The following is a 15617-nucleotide window of genomic DNA, read 5'->3' as shown; positions in this document are numbered from 1 at the left end:
AACCTGTTCCAATGTTTTACTACCCTCCAAGTGAGAAAGTTTTTCCTAATATGTGGTTAGAGACCACTGCTCCTTGTTCTACCATGGGCCACCACTGAGAACAGTCTAGCTCCATCCTCTTTGGGACCACCTTTCAGGTAGCTGAAGACTGCTATTAAATCCCCTGTCAGTCTTCTCTTCTTTAGACTAAATGAGCCTAGTTCTCTCAGCCTCTCTTTAGAAGTCAAGTCCCCTAACCATTTTGTTGCCCTCTGCTGGACTCTCAAATTTGTCCACGTCCTTTCTGTGTTGTTGGGGGGGGGGGGGGAGCTAAAACTGAACACAGTACACAAGATGTGGCCTCACCAGTCCTAACAGAGGAGAATAATCACTTCCCTTGACCTGCTGGCAACACCTTTACCAGTGCAGCCCAGTATGACTTCACCCTTTTTCAAAACAAGGGCACACTTGGTTTATATTCTGCTTATTGTCCACTGTAACCCCCAGGTCCTTTTCTACAGAGCTGCTGCTTATCCAGTCAGCCCCTAGCCTGTACTTGTGCATGGGACTATTCCATCCGAAGTGCAGAACTTTGCATTTGTGCTTATTGAACCTCATGAGATCTTTTTGTCCAATCTTCCAATTAGTCAAGGTCTCTCTGAATCCTAGCCATACCCCTAGGTTGGTGCCATCTGAAAACTTGCTGAAGGTGCACTCCATCTCATCATCCAGGTCACTGATGAAGATTCTGAACAAAACTGGCCCAAGGACTGACCCCTGGGGCACTTCACTTGATACTGGCTGCCAATTAAACATGGAGCCATTGATTACAACCCTTTGAGCATTATAATCCAGCCAGTTTTCTATTCATCTTCCAGTCCATTCATCCAAATTGTACTTCCTTAACTTGCTGGAGAGAATGTTGTGGGAGACCGTATCAAAAACTTTGCTAAAGTCAAGGTATATTATGTGGACTTGTCTTCCCACATCCACAGAACTGTCATCTCATCACAGAGGCAATCAAGTTGGTCAGGCATGACTTGCCCTTGATGAATCCATGCTGACTGTTCCAAGTCACCTTCTTCTCCTCCGAGTGGTTAGAAATGGATTCCTTGAGGATCTGCTCCATGATTTTACAGGGACTGAGGTGAGGCTGACCGATCTGTAGTTTCCTGGATCCTGTTTCTTCCCTCTTAAAGATGGGCATTACATTTGTCCCTTTCTAATCATCCAGGACCTCTCCTGATCACTGTGAGTTTTCAGAAGATAATGGCAAAAAGCCCTGCAATCACATTGGCCAGTTCCCTCAGCACTCTTGGTTGTGTTGCAGCTAGCTTCATGGACTTATACACATCCAGACTGTGGTGCCAGGTACAGTAGTATGGAACTGACCCAGCCTGTGGAGACTGTGGTGAAAAAGGTATTGAGTACTTCAGCCTTTTCTAAATCCTCTGTCACTAGGTTGCCTCCCCATGCAGTAAGGGACCCACACTTTCCCTGATCTTTCTCTTGTTACTGACATACTTGTGGAAACCCTTCTTGTTACACTTCATATGCCTTGCTAGTTGCAACTGCAATTGCACTTTGACCTTCCTAATTTCATCTCTGCATGCCTGAGCAATACTTTTATACTTCTCCCTAGTCATTTGTCCAAGTTTCCACTTTTTACAAGCTTCCTTTTTGTGTTTTAGCTCACTTAAGAGCTCCCTGCTAAGTCAAGCTGGTCTTCTGCTATACTTGCTAGTCTTTATTCTAGTGACAGGGTAAGGTGCATTCCATGATGTTATAGTGTCATTGCTACCATAACGCATGCTAGGTGGATTACAGTTAGGTTGGTTATATCTATACATGCTGCCATACATACTCAGGTACTAAACTGAACTGCAAGCAGCAGTGCCAAGAAATGTGTGGATCTATTCCATTTACCCAAAGTCTAGATGGGGAGACCCAAATTCAATTCCCTGATCTGGCACTGGCATTACGCATAACCTAAAACATGTCACTTAGCTGCCCTCCAAAGGACCCAGGGTGGAAGTGTTCTTATTGCGAGTATCACCTAATTATGTGTAATCTACAATTTCTCTAACACCAGCATTCTACTGGTAGCATGGACCAGGAATGATGGAGTTCTAGGTCTCAGTGGATGTGTCTACATGCTCATTAGTGCACTTTAGGTAATGTGCATTAAATCTAATACCTCAATTGTCAGGTACTGGAAAAATGCACATTAGCCTATTTTAATGTGCATTAGCTAAAGAGCATAGTTTTTTGTGATACTTTAATGAGCATTAATATTGGCTAATGCGCATTAAAGCACACATGTAGACGCGCCCAGTCATTACCAACATCCAGCAGTGACTTCCAACCCTGCAGTCTTCTATGTCAGTTCAGCAAGCCCAGCCCTCCAAACCCAGACTTCATCAGTGAAGCTTATTCTGCAAGAGGTGTTTGGAAGATAACTGCCTTACATTTCCATTTCAGCCTCTGTGTTTGGATAATGTCCAGCCCAAATGAAGCCCTGATCTCCTTTGGGACCTCCAGGTGCTACTATACAGCAACAAAATACATACCAATAAACAGCTCAAAAGGCCTTGAACCTTTAGAAACCTATCCCTTAGTGACTTAGGTAACATCACTAAGAATGAGCTGATTTTAAAATAAAACTATATGAGTGTATATTGCAGGCATGACAAATATTAAATAGACTGGAGTATTCCCTCCCCCTAAAACATTTGTTTTCAATAGCCACAAAGTAGTCTAATGTTGTTTAGCAGAGAGCATATGGCAGCATATGAGCAATCTGGCAGTGCTACAAGTACTGTAGGTGTTATGATACACACACAACATGTTTTACAAATAGAAAGTGGTTTTCCAAGTCCTTTAATATATTCTCATTTTCCCCACCTTGGCCCAAAAAAGCTGCAGTTATGAAAATAATGCTGCATACTGAAGTAGTAAACCAGTAATCTGAAGAAAGTAGGGTTTTTTAAAAGTTTTTTTTCAGCTGTCCTCCCTCTTCTTTTTTTCCTTTCTTTTTTTTTTTTTAGTCAGGTATGTTTTTAGCAACTTAAACAGGTTGGGTTACCCACAAGAAGTAGTCATTTTTCCACCTAGCAGATTGAGGTATTCATGCTCTCTTTAAACACTTCTAAATTTATTCTCCGGTATAATTCAAATAGAAATATTTGTATATACACCCTGGCTGGGATAGAACTCTTACAGTACTAACTGATGGTCAGAGACCACACAAATGAACCAGGTTAACAACATGCATATTCCGTGAAACTAAGTATCTTTTTGAAGAAGTCTTCCAAAAGACTGCTCCTGTCTGTTTTGCTTATTATTATTTGTTCGGATTACAGTAATATGTAGAGGCTGTGATCCAGATTGAGGCAAGGTACTATACAAACACACAGGGAGACACAAAGAGCTCACAGGCTAGGTAAAAGATACAAAAAAAGTTCATTATTACCTCCATTTCACAGATGATGGTTGAGCCACAAAAAGCCTGAGTGATTTGCCCAAGGCTGTACAAGAACTCTGTGGCAGAACCAAGAACTGAACCTCTCTCTCCTAACACCAGTTCAACAACCAAGGCACAAGAACAAACCTTCTCTCTAACTAGATGTGTCAACTATTGCCTTATAAACTGTTACCGTGAAAAACACTTTGATTCTAAGCTGTTCTAGTAGCCACAAGTTTCATTCAAAGGCTGAGTATTGGCAGAAGAAAGCATGGTACACAGCTGCAAAAGGGGATGAAACATTCCATGTTACCCAGCAAAGACCCCTCTGGCTTCAGCCAAGGCACGAGCTTTTTCAAAGGGTGTCCCATTCAACTCACCTCAGCTAAGAAACCTTGTTCAGCTAAGGGCCTTAGTGGAGGGCATGTCTTCTATGGGTGGCATCCAAACATCATGATCTAGCAGACTGGGTGAAACAGTTTAATAGTTTTCCAGGGTAAAACATCACTGTTGTTGAAATGGAAACAGCTGTTAATAGCAGGAATTGGAAGAGTTCCACCTGGGAAATAGGAAAAGAAAATCGGTCATTGTTTTTACAGCAATAGGGAGATTGCTGCCTGCAAGCAGCAAAGGGTCAGATTCTAGCAGGCACAAGCAGCAGAGTGAGGAAAAGGGAGCGGGAAAGATCCCCTTTCCTCTAGCATGGCTCATATAAAGGCCAGCCAGAATCTTCAGTTCTCTGGAGCGCAGAGACTGCTGTCTAATCACTTCCCAGGAGGTGAAGGGCAGGGAGACAGATGCCCGCCATGGTTGGAGCCTTGCCACCCCACCCCAATCCCACCAGCAGGGAATACGCTGCACTCCATAGAGGGGGTGAGGTGTTTTGTACCTTTGGGTCCTGCTGTGGGAGAATACTCCATGCTTCCCTTGGTGCTTCCCAGGCCTCGTGCTCCCCCAACATAGCGCTGTGCCTGTTCAGCACAGTGGGGAATATAGGAAAAAACCTGTTCAGCAGCAGCAGTGGCAGCATTGCATTGGCGAACACCTTTGCTGCTGTCTCCACATTATCAGCAGTGAGAGCCCCACAAAGGGAGTTCCACCATTCAAAGGTGATACCATAATCCCTCCACGTCCTGCAGCCTCCAATATGTTCCAGACATTGGGGCTCTGACAAGGCAGCTCTACCAGCTGCACACCAACCAGGTGCTCTCCCTATGAGTGAACCCAGGTTGGTATCCCCCTTGTGCCCCCAAAGCAAAGGAAGGGTGAGCCACCTTGCAGAAATGAGAGATGGCAAAAGATCCAGGGCAGTGGAACAGCAGCAGAGCCAGACCGCTGTAGGAAAAAGCTGTGGGGTTACATAAGAGGAGTTTATACCCAGTTGTGTAATGAGCAGTGGGCAACGAGGACACCAACCCCCGGTGCCCACTTAAAGGAGACACATGAATGGCAGCTATCACAATCACCAGCCAGATTCCACAGCTGCCACAGCCAGCCCAGCCACCATCACCATCACCATCACCATCCAGAGCATAGACTCTGGCTGTTAAGCCTGTGCTCCTCTCACTATGTCTCTTCTCCTCTCACTACAGCTAACACCCTATATTCAGGAACCCTGCCACAAGCTGCAAGTTCAGCCTCCAGTACATGAGGGCCCCAATCCAGTCAAACACTTAAGCAAGTGGTTAACCTTCAGTCCTGTGAGGCTTAAAACCAGCCTGACTGCTTTGCTAGCCATGCTGAGTGCCATGGCTAGGCTGAACCAGGAACTTCCCTTTGAAGTCCTGCCACTGCTGTTCATGTAGGTGGGACTTCAAAGAGGAACCACTGTCTCCCCTCCCTGCACAACCCCATGCTGAAGAAGCAGTGTTGATAGTTTTAATTGCACTGAAGATTGCTTTAGGGCAAAGCGATTTAAATCTTCCAACAAAAAGACCATTTTAAAAGTCCCCTCAACTAGCTGGAAAGAGACAGAGAGTAAGCTGGGGAAAAGAAGGAAATGGACAAGTTACCTTTAAAACAGAGGTCTGTGGAGGAAAAAAAACCCAACTTTTCTTATCCTACATAAGCAGTGTTATACCGAGTCAGACCTATGGCCCATCTAGCCTGGTATCCTGGCTGTCAAGGGCAGCCCACACTGTGTGCACCCTGCCACTCACTCCAGGAGGTAAAGGCTGTCGTACTGCCCACTGCCCTCACCTATATCAACCAGGTCCTGCAGTATCTGACCCCCATACTCCACCAGCCCCCTGGAGCTAATTGTGGGGCCTCTGCCTCCACAGGCCTCACAGCACTCCCCACTCCATCACCTCAGCAAGCTGGAGGATACCAAGCTGGTCCATGTCCAAACAGCCCACCACCAGCAACTCTACATGCTCATGATCCACACAGTCCATCATCCTGTTCTCCCATTCCATCCCAACAAGTGGCAGGGCACCCTAGGCAACAGCAAAGGAAAGGGTCTATAATGCACAAGTCTGTATTCTACCTTGATCCCACAAGCCACCAGGGACCTCAGATAGTGGCTCTTCCAAGAACCTATTGCCACAGGCATATATCTGGCACACTTTACAGACACTCCCAACACCAGCCCCCTTTGCCAGCAGAGGGAGACCCTGGCACACACCTACCTCAAATGCCCCAGATTGCAGCTCCTGTTCTGCTTCCTCAGAGCAGACACCTGTTTGGGGTCGAATCTGCAAACACTAAGGAAAGAAGCATCCGGTTGTCTGAAATGTGGTACCAGTGACAGGTCGTACTTGTAGTACTGGTTAAGCTTCACAGCTGTCACCTGGAATAGGTTCCTTCTCCACTAGTTTTCACAAGGACAGCTTGACAGTTCTTGTGATACCATGTCTTCAACCCAGCTCATCAAATCCATCAGGTTATGTGCATGGTGGATAAGAGCCTACCAGCTCCTACATTAGGAGCTCCATGAACCAGGTGGCATCTTCAGCACAAATGTCACTTGATCTTGAATGTCATCTCACCCTAAGACATCGCGAAGCTTAAGCATGCACAGTGCGCTGGGTGTGATTTCCAGCTCCTCACTCACAAACTCCTGGTAGGACTACATACGCTTGGTGTGGTAATGGACTTAATTGAACTACAAAATGTCAATTGATGCTGGTTTTCCTTGACACATCCAGAGTCACACTGCAGGTGGTACAGGGGAATCTGCCTCCACCTGCAGGCAGGGTTCTTGCAGGATATTGTCTTACACAGTCCAGTGGTGAAATGTATTTGGCAGTCTTGGAGGATTTCTTAGCATTCATCATTCCTGCTCTTCCTCAGGTGGCAACATGCTGTAGTAGCATGCCTATGAGCACTTTAAAAGCCAGCACCAAAACCCTCCCACATCCCTGGCTAGCCCTGAATTGGCTCCCTGGACTGAACCTAGGTCACAGGCTCAGCCTCTGATTTGCTCCCTCTCCCCCACCTCTTCCCTTCCACCTGTCCCTTCCCCCCACTGCATAATTCAGGATTCAAGGGCTTCACACCCTTTTCTCTTCTTGCAGTTTGTTTGTTTCCGTTTTTTTTCCTCAGCGAGCCTGCCAAAAGCACAGAGCCCATGCTTTTTCATGGAACCTTCCATTTTTCAGAGCCTGCCCGAAATCGCGGTTTCCATCAACATCGCGCAACTGTGATTTTGGTCCCTACCTATGACCTCATTCCCCTCCCTTTGTTCTTTTTAGTTGTATCAAGTAATCAGTTATTAAGGGAGGCTTAGAGTTTTTCATGATGGGTAGAAGCCCATGACCTATGGCACATTAAATAGGCCTGTTTGTCAGTGGCTGCCCCCATTGTGTGAGTCCTGCCACCTACCTGAGGAGATCAAGGACACCCTAGTGGACACTGCTCTCACCTACATTAACAAGGTCCTGCCCAAGGGCAATACCATCCTCCTGATATCCCCCAACCCCCAGAGCTCATCATGGAGCCCCTACCTCAACAGACCTCACAGCACTTTCCACCACACCATCTTAGCAGGCTGGGGGCTACTAAACTGCTCTACTTCTGTACAACCCATCACTGCCAGCTCTATGTGCTCCTGGTCCACACCCTCCTGTCCTCACATTCTGCCCAGACATCAAGTGGTGCAATGCCCTCAGTGAGGATGAGGGTCCCCAATAGTTAAACATATACTCCCCCTGATCCCACAAGCCACCAGGGACCTCAGCTGATGATTCTTCCATGGAGCTTTTGCTGTGGGCATGTATCTAGCACACTTCATGGACTCCCCTGACACCTGCCCCTTCTGTGAGCAGAGGGAGACCCTGGAACAAGCCTACCTGGAGTATGTCAGGTTGCAGACCCTACACAGCCTCCTCCAGAACCTCCTGCTAAGGTCCTGGCTGTACTACTGCCTGCACATTTTTGTTTATGCACTTCCTGTCTGTGGCCCCACCAAGTCCCAGGACCTCCTAGTCAACCTCCTTCTGGCCCTAGTGAGGCTGGCAATACACACAACCAGGACAGACGTTCTGGCCAAGAGGACCCCTGGGGACTGCGGGACCACTTTCCTGTCCCTGGTCTGTTCACATCTCTGGGTAGAGTTTCATTGTGCAGTGTCCACTGCCTCCTTGGACCCATCTGAGGGCCAGTGAGCCCTGTCTAGTGTGCTCTGCTTGGTGTCCCCCCTTGCTGCACTCAACTTGAACCTCTGAACTACACTCCCATCCCTATTTTCTTCTTTAGTTGTCCCCTGTAATTACTTGGGACGCCTGTACACCAGTGCAAAGGCTGCTCCAATATGCTGCAATTACAGCATGTCAGAGCAGACTCGATTAATTGAGTCTGCTAGAGTGTGGTAATTACTGTATTCCAGCAGCCTCCCATGTCTTGTGTATCAGCATCCTGCTGGCGGGCGCACTTGAACTAAAGCCCAGCTCAACTCAGTATATCATATTTATCATGTTATTTATTATAGATTCTACCAATTTCCAAATTTTGGAAGGGAGACTCACTTGTCTGTGGTTCCTTGGTTCACTCCTGGAGATGGGCATTATGCATCTGCATCCTCTATTAACTGTTTTCCTCTGCATCTCTGAATATTATCTCGCATGTCTTAGGAAGGTTTAACTTATTCTGATGTTAAGTGTGTTCCTGGCTTTGGCATCTTCATTACAGCCTTCCTAGCCGAACAGAATGGTGCCTCAGTACTAGCTTCACTCTGCTCCTGTCAATGATGATAGGAAAGCTGACATGGATAAGAACAGAGTTGAGCTGATACTGATCACTTTTGAAAATTACTCTCTTGGCACACACAATCAAGCTGTTCTGCTGTCTGCCATGGATTCTCTGTATGACCTTAGGCAAGACATGTAATCTGTTGATGACTCATTTTCTCCATCAAATGAAGAAAACTTGTCACCTTTTCCAGTGTTACAGAAGGCCAATTTATCTCTATGGAAGTTAGTGGAGCCTCCGTGAAATCTTGGGCTTCAGATTAGGCATTGCAAACACCTTGTGCTTCTCAGAATGCTAAACAAAAGGAAATCCAGCCAACTTCCACCTCCATGGGAGGTCTCTCTATGTGAACTTTGAGAACAACTCAGTTATGCCACATTATACTAGCCAAGGGTCTTCACACGGAGCATCCAGGCATTTCAGAAGCAGCAGAGGCATCTAGAGAAATGACTGGGAACAGAAACTTCAGAGAAGAGGTGGTTAAAGGGGCAGTATTTATTCCAAATATAATGTGCGAAACATTACCATTTTTTATTTTGCTCATTTTTCTCTCATCAGGATTTCATCTGCTCAGTGTTCAGTTAGGGTGAAGCTATACATTACACTTAGACCCTACTCAGAGGACTTAAAATGTGAATACCCACATGTTAAAGTTTGTTAAAAGTGCCCTCTGAGTACCTTAAAGTTATGCTACTTCAGGAGAGGGTTAACTCTGAGCCATGTTACCTAGCTCATGTAAGGGTAACTTCAGTCAGCTCCACAGAGACAAAATGAGCAATCTGCAGTTCTCCAGCATCCTAGGATGCACTGCTCCCAGCCCCCACGACTGCCCAGAGCAGGGATAGAGCCCAGGTATCCTGGCATCTAGTCATGCCCTTGCTCGCCAGCCCTCTAGTGGCAAGTCAAAGCTATTCAGGCAATAAAAATTTAACTCGTAACGTGTAACTGGTTATAGCACAGGGGCCAGCAAAATATGGCCTGCAGGCTGGATCTGGCCCACCAGGCTGGATCTGGCCCTTTATTTAGCCCATGGGGGCCCCTCTGAAAGCCTGCACCACTCTGCTCTCCATGCAGTAGGCACTGGCAACAGCAGCATCTCTGGCTCTGGTTGCTGGTCTGACTCACCATGCCCCCAACCCCAAGGTAGGGGACACTGGCAACAGGAAGCTTCTGCCTGACAGAGGCTTCTGCCTGAGGACCCTGTGGCTGTTTGCCCGGCCCTCCTCCTGGCATGACAGTGGAAGTTCAGGTATGGGATCTACCAAGCCATGGGCCAGCGACTCCCACTTGGGGAGGGAGGGCCAGGAGCTGCAGGCAATGCTGGCCAGGCCCAGCTCTACTCTGTGCCACTATGTGGGGCTGCCTACACCCCCAGGACTCAGCCCAGGAGGTGTGGGCAATGAAGCCAGGCTGGGCTAGCCCCAGCCCTGCACGACCACTGCCCCAACATCCCAGACCTGGACCCAGATGCAGCTCTCCACCTGGCCATAGCCCCATCCCATCTGCCCGGCTGCATGCCCTGCCCACACAGCTCTGGCTGGTCTCCATGGAGCCCTGGGATTGCAGGGTGGTGACAATGTGGGGCTGGGCTAGGGGAGAGCCCTTAGTCTATGGGCTGGGAGTGGGTTGCAGCTCTGCCCCAACCCCGTGCTATCACTACCATGGAGACCAGCTGGGAGCTGTGTGAGCAGGGCACACAGGTGGGCAAAGAGCTGCATCTGGGGCCAGGGCTGAGATCTTAGGGTGGTGGCAGCACTGAGACAGGGCCAGGGCAGATCTGTGATCCATTCCCTGCATGTCCCTGGCTATGAAACTAGTACCTGTCTCAGGGGCATGTGGGCAGTGGATCGCGGATCTGCCCAGGACCCCAGCCCCATGCTGTCACTGCCCTGCGACTCTGCGCCATCACCTACCCACCCCACTCCCGAACACCACTCCTCACCCACCTATGGCCCCATCCCACATAGGGAGTTTTGGTGAGCTTTTGACCCAGTCCATGACAGCTCAGCAAATCTCCCTACATGGCCCAAATAATTTCCAGCCCCTACCATAGCACATTCTAACTTTAACACACATTCCACATATTTGGTATGGTCGAAGTATAACATGTAACTTCACCCTTAGCTTCAGACTCCAAATACTGATGTAGATGGTGGGCTGCTAGCAGGCACAGATTTTTAAAGGCATATGAATGATTTTTGTTTGTTTTATTTTGGGCTTTCTGCATGTCTGAACTCAGGTAAGCTCTATTCTCCCTGAATAATAATCATGGGCAGTGGGTTGCTGTGTGGCCTGATCTTTCCACCTCTTGATTTCAACTTCCTCATCATGTTAAAAAGGTATTTGCTTACACAAGTTGTGAGGATTTATCAGTGTTTCTACAATGCACTTTGAAGGTATAAAAGTGCTAAGTATTGCTTCACTAAGAAAACTAGGTTTCCATTATCGATTACTGCTCAGCCAACTAAAGTCAAATTTATACCACCTATGCACCTGTCTGATTCCAGTCAATAAAACCCTATAACCCCAGGTTCAAGGAAGAACTAAAAAGCAGATGGTATTCCTGGGACACAAGGAAAATTAGATTAGAAGAAAAGGCCCTTTTTCTTCACATCTGGAAGGACGATCCCTTCTGATCAATCTGAACTGTATAATATTCTATATTCATCTAGTTAAAAATCTTAATTACAAGGGCCTTTTTAAATGAAAACTTAGGTTTCTAAATAAAACTTTTCAAGGGCTATACTCAGAACATTTTTTTTCCACTGAGAAAGAGAAGCAATTTCAGCCAAACTCCCCAAATTTTCCAGTTTTCATCAGCTTCCTGTTAAACAAAACTGGCTTGGAGAATGTTTAATTAAAAGTTGAAAATTGCTGGTGAAAGTTTCAATGCCAAAATGTTTTCATCTACCTTTTCCCCAAAGAGAAAAAAAAAAACCCTAAATTTGACTACTTTTATGTCTACCTAAAATACTGGGGAAAGGACAGTTATCTGGAGAAAGTCTGGTGTTATATTCTTTTTCCCAGCCAAACACACATTTGCTTACAATTAAATTTAAGCTGTGACTAGCCTTAAATAGACTCACAGATGTAAAGACTTTAAAATCAACCCATTAAAAAGACCTGGACCACAAAGGATGCTTTGGTCAGTCCTGGCAAGCCTTCACCTTATCTTCACAGCAGCATCTATTTTATCATCGTCTTAAAAAAGAATCACATCAGAAAAATACATCTCTGTAAAATGTTGCTAGATATTTCCCCCCACCACTTATTTCAACCTGATTCTACCTTAAAAAGGTGTTTATACCTTTTTCTGCAAGTAGGCTCAATTCTTACTCCTTGCTAGAAAGCAAGGAGCCCCTAATACTGCATTATTTGGCTAAGTCTGACCTACCTAGATCTTGGGTTCAGTCCTGTCTGGGAGCATAGACTATGCTTTCTCCTGTTGGACCTGTTCTACTTTGTATAAATAATTAAGTATTGATTAGGCCGGACAGAGAGCAAGAGGCCAAGATCTTGTTCCTGACAGAGGTGCTTGGCTCACCCACTCTACAATAGGAAGCTTTATGTAACCCCAGAAGGAAATTCTATTCTGCCTCAGAAATCACCAAGCTCTCTTCTTCTGTCAATGGGCAGCCTTCTGCACTGCCATCATAGTGGGATCCAGCTTAGAGTTGAGATAACCTGCTGAGATTCCACTTAGTTACAGTGGACACACCTACTTAAACTGGTATGTTTCCCTTGCTTTATGCAAGTTCTTCATGTGCAAATTCGCTCTTATGTGATGACCCTTTTTATATGAAAGATTTGTTATATGCAAGATAAATTCACTCCTATGCGATTGGCGTGGTGAAAGCCTGCAGCCTGCTTTGTGCGGTGCATGGTGAGAGTGACATGCACCAAAATATAGTCTCCTGTGTGGATCTGTGCTCCTCGCTCGTTGTGTGATGTGTTTCTGTAGTTGCCGTTCCTATTATGGTAACATTCACTACCACGCTGGGCTTGTGTGTACTGTCTGCTGTTGGTGAGTATCAAAATTGTTTTCTAGAAGTGGTAAAAATGGGCCTGGGGGTCAGTACAGTCAGGGTTTTGGAAGGTATCCCTATCTGTTACATTACAAAGTGGGTTCCCTTTATGCAAATCTGAGTTATGCACCGTTTTCCAGGAACACATGTACAGCATAGAGCAAGGGAAACCTGCATACCTAATGGACAGACAGCAGCACTGACTTCAGTGTTAAGCCAGAGGGGATTTGAACTGATATATTCTGGTTCTCAGAGGCAGTGCCCTAACTACCAGACTGTGGGCTAGACAGGGCAGGGAGCATCTTAGATCTCTTCTACTGAAATCAGGCCATGGGATGGAAAGGCACAGGATGGGGCAGAGAATGTGTTAGAGCCTAATTCTAAAAACTCAGTAAGAAGAACACTCTCCTGGAAGCAGGCCCTGGGCCTCCGTACCCACAAATGTTGACACAGTTTGCATTACATTGTCATTAGATACAGAAGTCTAAGTTTCCGTGGATGGAACCAGATTACAACAGAGCTGATGCTGAGGGATCAACTGGTGATTCTGGATTGCTGCTAGTTATGCACAGTAAATCAAGTCAAGTTGCTTAGAGACTTTTCCAAGAAAAAATGGAGGCATCTAAGGAGCCTTGCATATTAGCAGTCCTGCTATGCAAGGTGGTAAAGGGTTGCACTTATTGATTTACACACCTAAACACCACATAAGTGTCAGTAAGGCAACTTAAGGCAGAATTTGGGTCTCTCTATAGCCTGACAGTCAGGATGCTGAATCAAGTTTGAGGAAGAGTCCTGAATGAATTCTCATCTCAAGTGAGTGCCCTGATTCTCTCCTGCTTTTCATGGAAAACCTTGAAAAATTTGGATTTTGTTACTAATGAGGAATGGGCACATTTTTGATATCTCAAAATGATGGGAAAATCATTTGCTGGCCACCTCTAAATCTTAGTTACAGCAGTATAAATTTGAAGTGTTTATCACCTCTTGCTGAAATCAGAATCTGGCCTATTGCCTCAACCCTCATTCAGAATGCACTTTCATCTCTAGTATAAACATCAAGGCATATCAAAATCCCTGTTGACAGTACTGAAGTCACTTTCTGCTTTTAAGAAGTTGCCAAAATGCACAAAATTAAACTCTCCAAGTCACAGTAGGCTGTTTTGTCAGTTTATCCAATCGGTAATTTAATACTATCATAACTTCTATCATTCTCACTTCAGAAAAAAAAAAATCCCTGTAAGGGGATGCATTCCCTGCAAAATTTAGTTTGATCATCCAATTTCAAATCCTAAAACATAGTTCAAATATTGTTCTTTGGCAACTGAAAGACTATTGCTTTACGTGACATACTGTACTGAAGAATTGTTCAAGTGGATATATGGATATTATAATTCAAAAGAGAGTGATTCAGGAGTTAAAAGGAGGGATTGTCTGCTGACCTCGCTGTACTTTGCGAAAGACAAGTCATTTGCACGTGTAAGACCTCTTTTCTTTTTTTTCCCTCTCCTCCTGCTTCCATTTATGCCAATGAGAGAACCTGCAGCTCAAATAATGCAAAATTAGATTGTTGAAGCTGATTTGTCAGGTTCATTTTTCAGTGAGATTTGCCAGAATAGAGATAAAATCTACAGTTCAGTTTGAAGTACTACCGTTTTATAATATATACATAAATAATAGGAACAAAATAAACAGCACTACTCTAGGGCAGTGATGCTCAACCTCCAACCTGCAGGTCAGATTTAGTCTGTGAAACTGTGTCATCTGGCCTGCAGGGCTCCCCACAGGTCCAAGAATTTGGCTGCAAGGGAGCAGTGTTAATTAACACTGCCCTGCCACTAAATTTTCAAACCCCACAGCCAGATGACATAGCACCAGTTTGGGCTGCCACATGGGGCTGGGTCTGAGGCCAGGGCTGGTGCCAGGGCCTAATCCATTATGTGGTGCTGGAACTCTGTGCCAACTCCACAGTGAATCAGGATCACAGACTGATCCTGTGTGCCAGATCCAGCCCACAGACTGACCCCGCACCATTCATCTGACCTGCAGCCCAGAAAGGTTGGACAACCACTGCTCTAGGAAATGATATCAGTGAAAGTCTTGGCAAAGTGGCATTTATGAATTACTCTCATTTCAGTCTTGAAATCAGCCAGGACAACAGGTATTAACTATTATTACTACCGATAATTATTTTTTAGTTTTATAGCAGCACCTAGAGACTCCATCCAGAGCTCTACTGTGCAAGACAAAAAGGCTTAGGAGAGCCTGTGCTAGGGGCTGTCCACACATATAATAAAAAATAGTGCCTGTTATTTGTTGCCAAAGAAAATTATGAAAAAAGAAGGCAATTTAAAAAAACTACTCTCATAGGGATGATCTGTTGCTAACTGCAATGATCTGTCTGAAATTGCTGGCATATCTGCATATATCATTGCTAAAGCTTTGTTCCAAAGCCACTAATGACTGAAGAGTCCTTCCGCTCACTTCACTAATCACTGGATAATCAGAACTTGCATAGGAAAACCTGTTGGATGGGATTTGGCTCCCCACTGAATTTATTGCAGAGGCAATTACCAATAAATCTGAAACAAGTGAGGCTGAAATCTCTGTCTGATTATTCTATCAAGGGGTGGAAGAAAAGTTTCACATCTCAACTCAGAAAGTTACAGTCAGCTCCCAATACACCTGGATAAAACAGAAACAATTTAGGGCCTATATCATTTTCTCCCAAGCACATGTTGCTATTTAGAGATTGTTGAATTGTCTTAGAAAATACTGGCCTTCTAATCCCAGACTTCTGTGTAGACAGGAACCATAATAGTGCCAGATAGATCAGGTAGACTACATGTAGACCAGGAGCAGCTGTTATTATCTTTTTAATAAAAAGTAAAGAAAGCATGAAACTAAACACATGTGAATAGGGATCCTTTCTGGAGACCTTCATTTTTTATCACAAGATTGCT

The 15617-nt window shown here is 45.4% G+C and overlaps 1 long non-coding RNA gene across 1 annotated transcript in view; it reads right to left on the bottom strand.

Annotated features, from left to right (window-relative positions):
* LOC109319160 overlaps window positions 1-4425 on the bottom strand; it is a 47644-nt gene extending 43219 nt beyond the window's left edge. The window contains exons 1-2 of the long non-coding RNA XR_002103390.1: window positions 4332-4425; window positions 3823-4001 (exon numbers count right to left, since the gene is read on the bottom strand). This is a non-coding gene — a long non-coding RNA (uncharacterized LOC109319160). The remainder of the gene's footprint in view (window positions 1-3822; window positions 4002-4331) is intronic.
* Between the last annotated feature and the right edge of the window lie 11192 nt (window positions 4426-15617).

The sequence above is a fragment of the Crocodylus porosus genome, unplaced genomic scaffold, assembly GCF_001723895.1.
Source record: "Crocodylus porosus isolate Cpor-Errol unplaced genomic scaffold, CroPor_comp1, whole genome shotgun sequence".
Lineage (NCBI taxonomy): Eukaryota > Metazoa > Chordata > Crocodylia > Crocodylidae > Crocodylus > Crocodylus porosus.
Note: the sequence above shows the minus strand (reverse complement) of the source record. Positions and strands in the feature narration are given on the sequence as shown.